This window comes from Calliopsis andreniformis, chromosome 5 (genome assembly GCF_051401765.1).
Source record: "Calliopsis andreniformis isolate RMS-2024a chromosome 5, iyCalAndr_principal, whole genome shotgun sequence".
Lineage (NCBI taxonomy): Eukaryota > Metazoa > Arthropoda > Insecta > Hymenoptera > Andrenidae > Calliopsis > Calliopsis andreniformis.
Genome location: NC_135066.1, coordinates 1,379,580 through 1,396,106, shown reverse-complemented (window position 1 = coordinate 1,396,106; position 16,527 = coordinate 1,379,580). Strand labels below are relative to the sequence as shown.

General features: G+C 42.2%; 1 protein-coding gene across 2 annotated transcripts in view; it reads right to left on the bottom strand.

Annotated features, from left to right (window-relative positions):
• Window positions 1-16,527, bottom strand: part of Kcc (solute carrier family 12 member kcc) — an 83,192-nt gene that overhangs the window by 43,728 nt on the left and 22,937 nt on the right. The window lies entirely within an intron of this gene.

Here is a 16,527-nt window from a genome sequence, read left to right as displayed (position 1 = left end):
GCGAGGGAAAACGCTTATAAATAGCTTGTTAACAGAAAAGCGAACTATTATTGTCCGTTTTGATATCGCTATTATGTGCACGCTTGCACGAAAGTACTTTGCCGCGAAAAGTGTAAACTCGAAGACAATAAGTAGCGTGAGTTGCTGGAATTTGAAAGATGATGAATTAACCTATTTTCAGATGGGTTTAGAAGATTAATGTATACTTTTTGCGCAGTTGAGGATTAGTGGGGGAAATGAGAAGCTACTCATAAAGGATTTGCAATGAAATTAGAGGAGAAAGTAGAGAATACTTTTGATATAATTATGTGATCTTTTGGTACTCTTGTTCACTAAGAAGTGTAACAAAATCTACGAACTCAAGGAAAAGTAAATATAACTTTAAGCAAAGCTCACGAGGGATGATGATCTCGCGATAAGTCAGTAGTTATCGAGAAACTGAACTAAGATACCCTGACCCATGAATTTTTCCGCGAAAACTTTAGAAAAAACATCGCTGGAGTGCCGTCGAACGTGAGACTCGCGATTATGACGTCGCAAAACGAGAGAGAAATTGGATCCGAAGGAGTCTGCTCGAGATTGCCTTATGACTTTCTATTCCTTCCTTATTTTTCCCATCGTTTTCCGTCATCTTCCCTCCTTTCTCCTGTTTTTACGCGGTTGGTCAGACTTTTCGCTTAGTTTGCAGTCATTTTTCGCGATCACGCTTCGTCGACGTAAATTAATGGCGAATGCCTCACGGCTCGATCTCGAGATCGAATTTTGATGAAGGACCATCGATCGCGTGGTTTATCGGCAAATTTTTAGACGTACTAAATTTTCGAGACTTCGCGCTGTTCACGAGAGATAACGAACGGATTCTGCATGATAAATGTTCTAATTATTACTCCAAGATACTCATACACAAATCTTTCCATTCATATTCAAATTTTCCTACCGTATAAAAAGGAAAAGCACACCATCGAGAAAAAACTTATTCTAATTAAAATCATAATTTGAATTGAAAGAATGAGGTTTACTCAAATTTATAACAAGAAAATACTATTATCTTTCGGAGAATAATGAAGAGTAATGAATGATAAAATGTTAGAATAATAATTACGACTCATCAGCAATTTGTCACTTTTTCGAGCCGACAGTGTCGAGTAAGTAGCGTCCACGCGAAATTAATTAGCCCGAAAATTAGTTCTGGTAGCATCGGACACAATGAGCAACGCGTAACGAGGTCGCTATGAATTACTCGCGCGCGTTGACGAGAAAGAGCTACCGTGGACAACTTCCTGCATCGTGTTTCTAAACACAAGCGAACGACCAGCCGGCGAGGCTAGAACTTCTCCGACGTAATTAAAAGTACACGGCATCGGGCGAGCGTATTTTGGACAAATTGTCAACTTACTTAGTGCATTTACCATGCTGTTACGCATTTGCCAGCTAATGACTTAATAATAATAACACTGCAACACTCCAAGCGTCAGTTTACGAATTTCCTGCCACTTCGCTGCCATACTTTAAACAATTTCACTCGCGAACGTGTTTACGAAGTACATAACATATAAACTCTTTTCGTCGTATGTAATTCATGTATACAAAATTCCATTCAATATTTAATTTAAATATTATTCTTATCGCATGAATATCCATGTTGATACTTAAATTGTCGGTCATTTGTAACATCAGTGTTAGCAATCCTGCTACGATATAGTGCCTGTATAGTAAATAAGCACAATGAAGAAGATATCTGGAAAATATCGAGGCGAGCAAAAAGTCCTGCCACATGTCGCGATTGCCGTATATTGGGCCCTGATTGGTTCAATTTGTCAATTTGTTGCCTGTTGGTCGAGCTAGCAACCCTCTGCCCTCCTCTGTTCGATCCGATTTTCCGCGGCACATGCTGTTCCGGATATTACCGGGATAATGGAAGAGGTCCTCCCCGAATTTTCATGGAAAACCATCGACGTTGAACTACTTTGCCTCTGGGTACTTGAGGAGTCGTGGAAGGATCGTGCTGCTCGAAAATTGCGTTTGGATCACACGATCGCGATCGATTTTTCGTGCAACTTCCGCTCTCACGCTTCCCTGGCCCAGCAGATTACATTTTATAAGAAAAAGTTTGTAATCGTTATTTTGGAGGGTGCCGAGAGACGGAAATGAAAAATTTTCAAGTGGAAAAAGATTATTCAAACGAATAGAAGTCCTTTTCACGTTTTTTAGTGTCACCGTGTCGAATGTAAATATATAAAATTCTTTATAAAAGCTATGTATCTGCCCTCAATTTTATTCGGGAGATGATAGTCATAAATAAAGGAAGAAAAATCACCCCAACATTCTCTGACATATTCTCATTAAACTAAGACATTATTTCTTTCCATGATGGCTTCTCCGATTTCTGAAATCTATGCTTCAAAAATAAACGATAGAAAATGTAGACGAACCTCATACATTCTAGATACATTTTCCACCACTATCCAACCACTGTCGCTTCAGAAACGTCAGAATACTACAAAAGATGAAAGGCAATACCAATTTGCGCACTGTCGGGGCTCTACCATCTTTTCGATCGATAATAAAAGAGGAAAAATAATGTAGAGACGTCTTTTGATAAGGAAGAGATGTATTATGTTCAGGACGACGCGTACGATATATCTCCGCCTTCTGGCGATACCGTGACTCAGGGAACAGAACAGAGGAGATACAGTTCGAGGGAATGCGCGAATCTATTTGCGAATCTGTCGATAGAACAAGCGTGAGCTTCGATTCACGTCCAGCTCAGATTGGAGTTGGTCTTAAAGGGTATATCGGGGTAATTCGTGCCCTCGCCGTGGCACAAGGTCAGGAAAATCGATAGAATAGAGACAACGAGGTAACGATGCCGCGGTCCGATAACGACCGTGCCATGGCGGCACGACATTCCGTTTTGCGGCTTATCGCATGCGTTCCCTAGGTCAGTGACAAAACGGACCGTGTACCTGTTACCACGATGGAAATTCTAGAGGAAATCACCTCTTACGAGCCACCTACAGTGTCATTTTCTTCTATCGCTATTGACTTCTACGGTTATTTCCTTCTCTGTTCTACATTCCTCTAACAATTCCATCTTTCTGTTCTCTTTGATTATTAGTGAATGTAGTTTCTCTCTTGTCTTCATAGTAGGATTTCAATTACCATACTCTTGACAATTCCTCAATCGAACTTTCATATCACTAATTGCTCAATTAAGACCACTATCTTCCAATTTTAGTAAGATCAAACAGTAGATTTCAGTAAAACATTTCTTTTTCTCCAGAGTATCAGCACACGTTTCCATAAGGCAGTATAATTTTTCTGTCACGTGTTCAATGACAAATTACGGTCCGCTTTTTCGCGTTATTCGATAACTGTGAAGTTGGCGTGCCGCCTGATAAGGCTCGAGTAGCCACAAAAAGCAACCAGCCAGTTCCAAGGATGAAACTGAATAATTCCCGCGGCAATTTAATGAATTTTAGATTAACCGGCCATACAACTCTGTCACAGAAATGACACTGTCGCACATCGACGATGACTAGTTACTACCGCTGCCTTATCGCTGCCCGTTTAAAGGTTCATGGCAAAGAGAAAAATGGATTTATGAAAGCGTGATACTCTCGTGGTCACGCAAACATCAAGGGTCCCATAACATTAGCAAAAACTCCATATAAGTAGAAAAAGTGTTAGCAGCATTCGGTAAGCGAAAGGAATCAGATGAAACTTTCGAAGAATTCCGTTGTAATGCTCTTGCATCCATCTTCACGCATGTAGAATCTAATTTGTAGAATTTATGGCCACGATGACAGCGTGAGCGTTTCGATGACAACGCGAAATGGGCAGAAAGTGGTTCCACTTGGCAGGGGCGTGCACTCGGCTGCAACTCTCCCGTGAAATTTCGACCACTTGCCAAATACTTGGAGCATTCCGATCTCGATGGTCCCTAAAGAAACCAGTTGCCAACTCCGACGAACGTCAGGAACTCGTTTAAAGTCCCATCCCTTAATTCTTCTTCTGGGGGCGACAATTGAAATTGAGTTGAATTCTCCCTCCATGAATTCTCTCCGCCTTTTTATACATAGTCAGATGGATTCAGGTCGTTTAGCTTCAATGCATTCCCTGTCTTAGAGGGATAATCAGTTTGACAGGGTGGTCGATGGTAATTTTTTTTTATTCGTCGTTAATTCGACGAGGCAATTTCTCAGCGTGCAACAATCTGCTGCGCGATAAACGATAAAGCACACACATGGTACACACATGCAAAGCTTGCTGCTAGATTAATGAACAGTTATACGCGATCGACGTCCTGCATATTTCGACAGTGTCACGATAAGCGGCTTGCAAATTAATTAAATTCAACTACAATCGATAGCTGCAGCTGACGTGGCGCACGAACGAACTCTGCAGGGATCACGTGGGACCCTAGATCGGTCTGCTGTGCATCGATAATCGATTCAGTTATTATGATACTAAAAACATCGTTGCAGTTTTATAAATATTTGTTATAAGACCTCCCATAAACTCAAGTCACAGATTTAATTCGATGTTCAGCAAGGGTTTGACGATTATACCTCTTTGTCCACTTGCTCTTTAAATTAATAATTCCAGCCTCCAAGGGAATAATTAGATTCAGCTGTGTCCGCTAATCCTCTCTATGAGGACGCCACACGCCACACAGCGTGGATTATTAATCGAGTGGTAATCACGAGAATGCACAGAATCCCCTGAATCTCCAAGTAGTTCGATCTGCTCAATCAAGTCAACTTTTAAATTCTCTTCTTCCCGTAATCGCGGGATCGCACAAATCGAGGCAATAAACATCGACAGACGAGTTCGAATTAATTAATCAGAACTCTGATGGACAACTGCGATCAACGTTATAACGCGAGCAATTTTCTTCCTGCCGTGATTACATAATACCGTCAACTATATTAATATAACAGCGAAGGGAGAGGGGAATTAAGCAAGCGAATAAATAGATCGCGATAAGAAGAAGCGATAAAATTGAATCGAATTTGCATGTAATGCGACGTCGTCGACGATGACTGTCGGCAAAACGCGACGTGCAATCCAGCAAAATGCAGATTCGTGTTTGTAAAGGCTGCATCAGCCGAGGCCGAGAATGCACAATAGTGCACGCTGGCTTGTTAGGGTAATAGAGGTCTGAAAATTCAAAGGCAAATACCTTCGTGGGAATTTGCGTCCACGATTAGGCAAATCGAGACCGAAATAGACCAGCCGGTGAATTGATTGACGAGGATTGTTTCCTAACGCGAATCCATGAAACGACGTGAAATACGCTGCTGATTGACTGAGATGAATATTACAGCGGGAGGCTTTGCTGTGGGTACCACTTCGTAGTTTATCGCTTGAGAGAAGTGCTTTGATGTTATTTTAGTGATGGAAACTTTATAAATGGAAGAGATGTGTGATGGAAAATGGAAAATGTACTGAAAGCACTAGGTTTCAGAGCTTACAAATGGGATACTTTAAGAATTACAGAAAGATGATCACGAGTCTGACCCAAGGCATACTAATATCACTTAAACCTCTGCTAGGCTCAAGAAAACCTTTGAAATCCACTGAACTTACTTACGTTCCTCAAAGTAACACGCTTAGGAGTCTGAAAATTCTCCTTGTAATGGATGTCTACGACAATTAGAGACCTATGTACTGTTTTAGAGTGTACATGCGTTAAAGATATCGCCCTATTTTCCCAGAAAAAGAAGAAAACTATCACAATATTTAATCTATTGACAAGTTTCTTCAGAGACTTGACAAGTCTCTGAAGAAATACAGACAAGTTTCTTCAGAGATTTGCCATTAGGTACATTCCCCACAGTGTTTCTCTTTCCATAGCGAGCTGTCAAACTTCTCATTTCTTGGAAAAAAAATAAGGAGAGAAGAAAGTGGATGAAGGGAGGAAAGAGAAAAGAAGAAGGAAACAGTTTTGAAGATAAGTAGAAGGAGGTATTAAGGGGAAGATGTAGATGGGGAGGGTTGAGAAAGTTTCAGTCGTTAATGAACGACCCACTCAGAATCGGGTGTATTTCAGCGCGCCGCTTCGAAAAGGCTGCCAGTGACACTTGAAATCCCGGCCTCATTATATCGTGGTTTCACAAACGTCATTTTACCACTGTGCCTCTCGTTGGCTCGGTTTAAAAACTAGGTTGTCGTACGGGTGTAATGCAAGCTGCGAACGGTCATGATGAAGGTAGGAAAATGAGTTGAAAGAAAGTCCTCGTTGGGTCTACCCACGTTGACAAATCAACAAATTCACGTTTTTCCATGACTCAATAATTAAATAAATCACTCGCTACTGAGAATTTCATATTTTCTCCACTTTAGACGGCATGGGACATAAATTCACCTTTTCTAATCAAATTTCTCAGCTTCTGCAGAAAATATACGAGTTCCTGTCACCGTCGCGTCGTTCGAAAAAATATTCAGAGCCTAACATGTCTTTTTAACGAGCGGCCAACATCTACCCGTTCTTCATTTTCGTCACCTTTTTACGTGGCTACCAAAATGGCGGGCATAACCTAGTTGCACACCGAGCCATGATAAACTGAAATTTGCGAAAGCACGATATGCGAGTTGGGGAGAAATTCGTTCGATGATTCATAGGCCGCAGACGAGTCAGGGAAACACTTCAAACTTTCAATAATTTCAGGAAGCACGAGGGACAGCGACATGGAAGTTGTCCAACGGAAAAATCGAGTGGAATCTCATAAGCGGCTGTATAATTGAAAAGGATAGCTTCAGATGATCTTCAATGGGACGAGATACCGAGCCACGAGCGATACTGTAATTTCTACCTCGTTTGTTCCTGGTTGCCCCGTTTCCACCTCTACACCTAGCACTCTGAGAACTTGTGTCATGTCCGCGACCCACTTTTTTTGTTCAATGAACGAAGTCCTGGATGAAGAGGTATCAATGAAGAGAAAGATTGTATTGGTTAGTTGATGTCTGCAAGCATGACACAGTGAACGGAGCGAAACACTGTTGGACACTGGCATTAAATCGAGCAGTGAAGAATGGCTTCAGCGCAATTTTGATCTCGCACTGGCTGTAACCGAGTAGAATTTAGAATTTCATTTGGAACGGTTGAAAAGCTACAAAAGAGGAACATCAGCGGAGAATCGTCGAGAATCCGAAACTGACGGCTACATTACCGGTCGTATGCATAGGGAGGGCCGAGTGTCAGAGATTAACCGTCCCGCGACATTAACATCTATTGTTCCATCGTGCATCCGAGCTGGAGCAGCACGGTTGTAAAGGGGGAACAGCTGTCGAGAGAAGAAGTCGCGTTGTATGTGTTCAGAAAAGGGGACCAGGGGTATCGGGATTACCGATAAGGTACGCTCGTTTTCTCGTTCGAGTAAACGCGCAACACGTGGCACGAAGCATCGTCGAGCCGAATTCCAGGGACAATCGGTGCTCATTTAAACATCAGCGCCGCTCTCAATTTTCCAGCACGGGGGTGAGAAATCCCTCCCAGTTGTTATTACCAGCGATACAGACACAGTCATTCTTTTTCTCAATTCGCCACTAAATCCTGGAGGATCCAGGAGAATTGGGAACCGATAGCGATAAGATCGGGGCTTTAAGTGATAGACAATATCGTGCTGGGAAATGTGTCTTTTACTTTTCAAGTATTGCACAGAAGGCTATTAAAAGAATTTGAGATCAAGTTTTATCTTTACTGTCTATTATAGTTTCATTACTTCTGTGGAATTTCATCGTTTCATCCACGAAACTAAACCAGCTAAACCTTGTAAATGGTACCCGACTGCTATCGTTATTATGTGCCTGTGGAGCTTTAAAGATTAACGATCGACCGATTTAACTTAGGTTGGGTTACTTACAGTCGAGAAAACGTATATCTTCTCCACTGGTTGGGTTAAAAGCCGCGGTTGCTTTCCATTTCGACGGCATGGGTTTCAAAGGCGAGTAAATCGCAAACCATCATGAATCTTTACTCTAAAATGTGTACTTTTCAGGGGAAAAGCCAAACTGAACTACGGTGCAGTACTTTTAAGGGTTCGCTAGTTAACTATAGTTCTTACTCTAAAATTTATCCATAAAATGAAAATTGTACAAATAATCGCAATATAAGAGACCACACTTAATGAATTGTGTCTCCTTAAATGGAAATAAAAAGAAAACGCGAATCTTCGTTTTCGAGAAGCGAAAATCCCATGGATAGACGTTATTTCCACATAGCAATCTGGCGAAGGTAATCCAAGGTAGGTTTCTGTAGAAATGGCCACCATTGTTCTCTATCTCACATACTCAGATATCTCTGTGCTCGTACAATGGTGGCTTTGCACGGAAACAAGTCACCCGACGATGAAAGAGCTCATTTTGCGCCGGGATTTTGGGAAAGAGGATCAAGTCTGTGCTTCGTTACGACGAGGGTCTTTAAACGTTCCACACATATCGACGATTTTCATTTAATCGCGTGATTGAAGTCAGTTTTCAAGGTTTGTCGTTCACGATAAGTCAAGGCAAGGCAAAAGTGTTTTTAACGTGCCGGACAGTCAATTAAGAGCAATTTGCAGGTCGTGAAATTCACATCGAAGGACTAGTTTTATTTACGTAACAGCTTTCTGGATGGTTCATTAACAGTTTCCTTGAAAATTTCGAACGATGCCATATTGGCTTCTTGAAACGTAAAATCTGAGGAACTGCTCGCAGTATTTCTGTATAGCTATAGATTAAATTGAGGTTGAGAGGACGTTTCAATCTTGGCTTGGAAAAATTCGTACAAGATCGTAAAGCAAGCTTGTTTCACAGGGGAAATTTACGACCGAAAGAAAGGACCGTTCTTTCGGTTAACTCGGTTACAAGGTGCTGATTCCTGCGCGAAAACGTATCGACGGAAAAACATAAAGCTGAAGACAGAAACTGAAATTCTTGTTACAGTGACTAGTAGAATAAGTCGACGAAAGTCAGACACGGTCACTGCAATATGGAGGTAACTGATATGAGAAAAGTGAATTTCACATAAAGATGAAATCACCAGGTATAGCAAGCCGTGCGTCCCAGTAGATTAAACAAGTAATAGTCAGACACGACGCCTTTTCTCTGCACATATGTATAAGGATCTTTAGATATCGTGCGTTGATTCCTACTATCGAGGGATGCCTCGCTCCACCAATTTTATTTTAAGAAGCTCAATTATCGTTCTGTATTATTCAAAGATGCACTCCGTGATATGACATCAAATGTTTATTTTAAGTTGCTCTATTTTCCGTGGGAGGCACTCGATATCTACCGCTGACCCTATATCTATTCTCGAGTCAAGCCAATTTAAAAGCTTCGTACACGGTATCGAAATAAAAGTTTCTCTAAACACCAATACAGCAAGAATTACCCTCCTCAGTACTGAACACGTCATATTTTCAAACTAAATTAACAAATATATGGAAACTGGAAATTCCTTTTAGAAAATCTAACGCCACCCCTGAATCTTTATCTACTTCCCGCAAAAAATTCCTACAACTAGCCCAATCTCGCGAAACACCCTGGAGCACAGACGTCTCGATCGAGTTCATCGATAATAGGACACCCAACATCGTTTCCTCTCGAGAAGCGAGCAAGTTCGCGAGGGAAAACGTCCAAGGCTTACAATGGGAAGGTCGCGAGCACATCGGGCACACAATCGAGTCGGTCGACAATGAGAAAAAGACTAAACGCGGGGAGTACTTGCCTTCGACGAGCTGCTCCTTCTTCACCAAGATCAGAGGAATGGCCCCGGAGTTGCTCATGGTCTCCTATTTCAGCTCGCTTTTTATCAAGTCCTCTTCCGTTCACCACCGATCGGTTTTCCGGCCTTTCAATCGCACGACACTGGCACACGGCCCGACAACATCCAAAGACACTCTCCCCGTTCGATTTATCGGACGACAGTTCCTATCCTCGCGCGAGATAAACGTGCGAAACACCAACCCTTCCACCAGCAAAGGAAGGAAGCTCAAAATCTTGCAATACACTGGATGATCTCGCGATGGGCTCGCGTCTGCTCCCGGACAAGTCTTACAGAGTTGGCAAACACCAATTTAAAGCTCGAGTTGGCTACCAAATTATGGTATAGCGATTTTGATGGTGGAACATCATGATTCGAAGTCCAGCAAGGTGTTTCTTTTATGCTATCTGGAAAATTATGCGTGAATTCAAATGTTTGTGAGAATAAGTGTATACAGTTGTACTTCTTCGGGAAGTGATATCTATCCAAAAATCCTCCTAAAAGGTAAGTACTTTTTTCGTAAATAATATTTTTTCTCTAACTTCATTGATCACTATAAAAAATTCTCAGAAAAATACATGCTCTTCTTTCCAGACTCATAATGAAGACAGTGCGTATAATGGGCCCTTCACGTCATCAAAGCTCCCCCTGAATTAGACATCGAAGAGGCGTTCCCAAATTCGTCAAATATCCGCCCTTTTTGAGTAACGTTCAGAAAGCAGTCGTTGATCTTCATTTAATGGCTAATGGCTAATGTAACGAAGTAATCGGGTCAACTTCGTGGCTTCCAGCGCATCGGCCGACCGACGTTCGTTCCTCCTACGCGTAACATCGATCCCGTGTGTTTCACCGTGAAACAAACCTACTTTGTGTATTTACAGACGTGGTTGTTCGTTGGCTGGAGACTTTCAGTGAGCGGAAACGTCGAAGGCTGACGTCCCCAGCTATTCCAAGCAGGGGGAATCAAAGAGGATTTCGATGAAAAGAAGATAAAAATCGTAGGGTTGAAACCAAGTCTGGCTTCGTGTGTTTGAGAAATCGCTTTGACCTTATTGCTCTCGGCAATTCAGTCGCAGCATACAATTCTGAATTTTTGAGATAACACTTCCAAATTTAATGTTTCAATTCTTTCTTTGTGAAGACTAAAATAATTAATATTGTAGGAAACAGTAAATAATTATTTTGAAATAGAATTTTCGCTGAGGAAACCAATCGAATGTTTCTCTGAAATAGCAATCCGGAGATCCTAGAATTATTGGCAAGGGATTAAGAAACGCTCGAAATGACAGGAGCACGCTGCACGTGATTACAGGGAAAAGACTAATAACGAAAATGAGATGATACACGAGACACGTGTTCTCGATGAAAAATTAATCCCCCGGACACGACATACAAGGAAACTGTGTCATTCGCTAGTTCGATGACACCTGCGAGTAATCGATCTCTTACAATTTTTCAATTACATTGAGATAAGAAAATTAAATTGAAAAAGTGAATATTTCTAAACATGAATTCGTTTTCAATAAAATGATTTCAACTCGAATTTGCATTCGTATATTTAGTTTTCTTCCAATATCTCTCGCCCTCGTAATCCTCTGTTTATCCCCCCCCCCCCCCCCCCTATAAAGCACTAAAAAACAATTTTCTCAAAACAATTTGACGATATGTCACCAATGGAAAGTCAGTTCAAAGAATGAGTGACATTTATGAGATAGGACAGAAAGAAAGGATGTTACCCGAATATTTCAGAAATGCGTCACTGATCGATCACGCGTAACGTTTGATCTCATGTGTGTCACAATGTATCGACGTGTAAAGCCTATATTGTGCATGCATACGACCAGCGGAATTTATGACGTGCAACTTTTGCACGAGGAATGTATCTAGCTCAAAATGAACGTGCCTCCAATTTGTGCAACTATTGGAAGCATATTGAGCCAAAATTGAGCCAAAATTGAGCCAAAATTGAGCCAAAATTGAGCCCCCGAATTAGCCTTTTTCACAAACACTTGTTGAGCACTATTTTTCAGTGGTGATGGTGCAACATTGTGTCAAAATTTAAAAAAAACAAATATTCTGCTAATTTGTATAACTACTGAAATGAGTAAAATTGTTTTCCGAGCAACGGAGAAAAATATTTTATAACTTCTTATGTCGTTAAAATAAAATTGCATTAAAGAATTTCCGAGAATTATAAAAAGTTTGCACTAGTTCCCTGGTCATATCACGTGCAAGCGCTAAATTCAATTATCTTCAGCGATAGAAGTAATTTCATTCGACCTGGAATTTGTTTTTGCCTTATTAACGTAAATGAGTCTGAAGCGTGAAAACGCGAGGGGTTATGTACCTTTCCAACAGCGAATGAATCGCTACAACCAGCAGGGCGACATATTTTTAGAATATTTAGGGAGAACAAAAGGCGGCGTAAGTATCAAGCAACAAGTCATCCCGTCCACCAAGCCAATTACGTCGCCCCGTTTGTTCAGCGATGAAACAAACTGTCAAAAATAGCTACGTTCAAACCGCGACTGTCAGAAAGCCAAAAGTGGCTTGAATAATTAACCAGAATATGTCATTTAACAACCATTTAGACAAAACATATTTCAACCCCATCTTCGATAACTAGGTACATCAGCAATTCACGAATGAATTAAGAATAACCTTTCCATTCCTCACGTACCTGCACTCAGGAAATCACCGTTAAACTTAGAAGAATTTCAGATATTTCCGATCCAAATTACCACTCATCCATTCCATACAGAGGGAAGCAGAATATAAAAATCAGTCATACTCTTCCCGAAGGAGCCAACTGTATTCCACTGATCCCTCTCGACCCGAAACAAGCCAGGAAAAAGAAAGAAGAATCTGAACGAGTAAAACGCGCACAAGACTCTCCCTTGATCCTGGATCGCTCGATCAGAGATTCAGAATCCCGGTCCGGTGTCAGCCCGCTCTTGGTTCAAGTTGGATCGATGAGATCTCCTCTCGCGTCTGTCGCCAGCTCCCTCGAACAATGGATCTCGATCGAGGGATTCTCGTGGTCGAGTCACCGTCACGGTTCGCGGTCGAATTCCAACTGGAACTCTTGAAGGGATCGGTGCGCACCGTGTGACGCGAGTGGAGGTTTAGATCGACGTCGCGACGAGGAACGACTGACTGACGACACGGCAGACGAGGTAAGGACGAGGCAGGATCGACGGGGAGACGAGCGATCGGCAGGACACCGCCAGTCGGCCAGCACCGAGACGCACAAGTGGTTTTTCGCGTTTTGTCCCGGGGGTTGCTCGGCCTCTGCCCCACTCACCTGGTATTCGCGTAGGGTGCGCACCTACTACTACCTATCGGGTAGCTACCTCCGCCACCCACTCGGCCACCCCACTGCTGCACCAGCTAACGCCACGTTACTCACCCCCCTCTTACCCTCTAACACTCGCCCCTGTCTCGTTTGCTTCCGTTCTCTCTCCTCTTCTATGGCTTGATTGCCTCTCTCTGCTGCTACGTGTCTTCGTCTCTTGCGCTTCTCGAGACATCCTGTGTCTTTGCTTTGGTGTACACTGTTGCTCAAATCTCTGGGATTTCTGAGGTTCGTCAAGGCGCTCCGTAGGGATAGGTTATTTGGAGATTTGGGCTGGATAAGATTTCTGGTTTTCTGGTAGACTTGGTAGTTTGGTAGAACACTGTTTTGTGGGAATTTAATGATGTAGGTAAACTGAAAGTATTGTAGATTTGAAAACCTGATAAATTAGATATTCAATCGACTAGGTGAATTAGAATAAAATTAACTGTCTTGACCCTGAAACGCGAAGGTAAGAAACGAATTGACAAATTCCTAACACGACCTCGGCTTTAGACGACTGTACGCGAATAACTTCCGCATTATAGATCGTCTTACTGCTCGGAATCTGGAAGTTTATGCTCCTGTTATGCACGGGGGTTTCCTTCGAGCACGGGAATTTCCTTTGCAGATCTTCCAGATCCATTGTTGCGTGTCACGGATCTGGCTGTTCCCAGGCTTTCTACGTGAACGTTTTTACTCCTTTATCCGATCTTACTCCTTGTTCTCTCTTTTGTTCCAGCCAGTCCGCTCATCTGTCTCCTGGACTGCGTCTCTCAGAGTTCTTGCTTTTCCATTTCGTCGCAAGTTTCCTCTATTTTTCAGTCACACCAGCTTTCCATTCCTACATGCTGCATCCTCCCCACACTACAGTTCCTTCAGCTTCCACTCTTGCCAGTCCATTTTATTTCCCTCTGGTATTGTCAGCGTTGGTGATGAGAAATATCTAGTTCCAGCAATTGGAGATTGCAAGCCCAACGTTTCAATTCTTCGATCTGCAAAATTCCCAGATAGCGATAAAAGAACGATTTCTATTAACAGGTCAAAGAACCTGCGATCCACCTTGGACTGTAGCTCTGCCCCACTTTTTGCTCTCCACCGAGAGACAACGATGGTAGACGAATGAAATTTTGATGAGAAGTTTGCCATAGGGCGGTTGTAAAACGATTAAACTTTCAATGCTTCTCGTTCACTGATTCCCGGGTTACGTGCCATCTTTACCAGTAAGTACAGGTAAAGATAGCCTCTTTAAATACCAATCGGCACAGATTTCAGAAATTATCGACACTTATCTCAGAAAAAAATTTTCTCAATTTGATCACGATTGGAATCGAAATAAAATTAAGGCAGATTATCAGGCTTCTTAAGAGTCCGTTTAACAGAAAATACAATCGTATTTCCAATCAGACTCGCAAATCTGATCCCAGTGGTAGCATTTTCGTGCATACTTGCAAATCTTTCGCGACCACGTACGTCCGGCACGTCTCGACGCAAAGTGAGGATGATTGGACGATTTGGAGCATCCATGATGTTCGAGCAACCATCTCCGTTATTCGTGGGATGCAACGACACGACTACCTCGAATGCAGAAAGCACATTTACGCGCGCGCTCGCATCCTTGTTAGCCAAGCGACATTAGTCCACGCTATTGCAAGTGCTTCTCGCTGTTTACACAGTCCAGGAACGAGCTTTGTTCCGCGTAAGCATAAATCCTGCCACTTGCTCGTTCAAGCATTCCAAGTTCGCGGAGAAGACTAATACCGGCACGTCTTGGCGTCAATGTACTCTGCCTGTAAATGGCTGTCACATTCTGAACCTGTTTCGACCACACCAGACCAATCAATCTCGCATCGTAGCTTGGAATTGTCGCGTCGTAAATTATCGACAAGTTTGTCTGATACGATTTCAAGCTTTCGAGTCTATAGTCGTGCCACTTGGGAGACTCTCTCCAGTATTACCACTGTGTCCACCGATACTTGTCATTGCACCTCTGATGCGAATGTAAATCTGGCAGAAAATAGGGATTTATATGTTTGCCGAAGGAAGAAATATTAATACACTATCAAAATACATGTTAAGATATGCGAACTTTTCTTCTCAACAATTCCAATTCACGAAATTTTCAGCATTCACCACATCCATCGCCAACAAATCTAGGTTCGTTCTCGAAACGACAACGAGTTTCCAAATTTGCATCCTGTAATTGAAGGAATACTAAATCGAGGACGCTATGGAGTTTCAGAGAGCGAAGCTCAATCCTTTTCCCCTTTTCATCATTACATTGGTTCTATCTCTCAAAATTATTCAAATTAAAATTCTGCTGCCTTAAGTTGATAGAATTTTATTAGTCGAAAAGGCGAAATTGTATTCAATTTCGATTATAATTGGTGATTAACGTCTTCAGAAGCTTTTTGTAAACGCTGCTCTACCGACAAGCAACCTCTTGCTTGTGTATTTGAGCGAAATCTTGGACGAAGAGCGCAGAGAGCCCCCTGTTGCTCGGGGCTTAATTTAACGATCGAGCCAGCCCATCGTGCGTCGCTTTCATCGCTGATTGCGACGAGGATTTCTTTTCACTTGACGATACTACAAAGACAACCGTCAATGTTTGCCACGTGCCTCTGCACTAGCCGCTGGAATGGAGCTTTGCACACGCTTCGAATCAGGTTGCGTGCGTTGGTTCAATGTTTGTTGCGTGTTCATCAGATCGAAAACAGTGATGTTTCATGGAGCTACATCTTGTCATCGATCGATATTCCAAGAACTTGTAAACTGGATAAAATAACGCTGATAAAGGATACATCCTTTTTCATAGGTTGATGAGGCTTTATTTCCTCATTTCACTAATTAATGGCGATAGAAGATTGAAGTACTTGGTAGATATTTTACGCATTTGGAACATTACCCAAGTTTCTGTTTTAAAATCGTAGTTAGCAGTCTAAAGTGAGCTGTTGAGAAGACTTTACTATGGAAATATTGAGGACAAAGTGCTTCCACGGATAAAGTACAAGGCAAATGTGTCCCAGGGTGGCAAGCGATACTAAGTCTGACCCCTCAAATTCAAGTTCGTAATAAGGTGATCATACCACCTCAACGTTCTTTACGTACGCTTTATCCAGACCTCCCATAAATTTACCACTCTAATATTTCCTCTGATTACACTGTAGCCCCAAATAGTAGACAAAAATAGTCGCAGTGCTCCACCTCCGACGATTATATCATATAATAATAATTTATGGCCAAGAAAAGCCTATAAGAAACAATCACCCTGTTTCGACTAATAAGTCTACAAATTTACCAGCAAATTAGGCCACCTTGCAAGATGTTCTCCATGTTCCAAGGCGAAAGTAAACGTCTCGAACGGTGTGTACAACTGGAGCTCAGCAAGGGTCACCCCTTGCGGGGTCGTGTAGCCGCGGCCAGATAGGGTGGCACTGCCCCC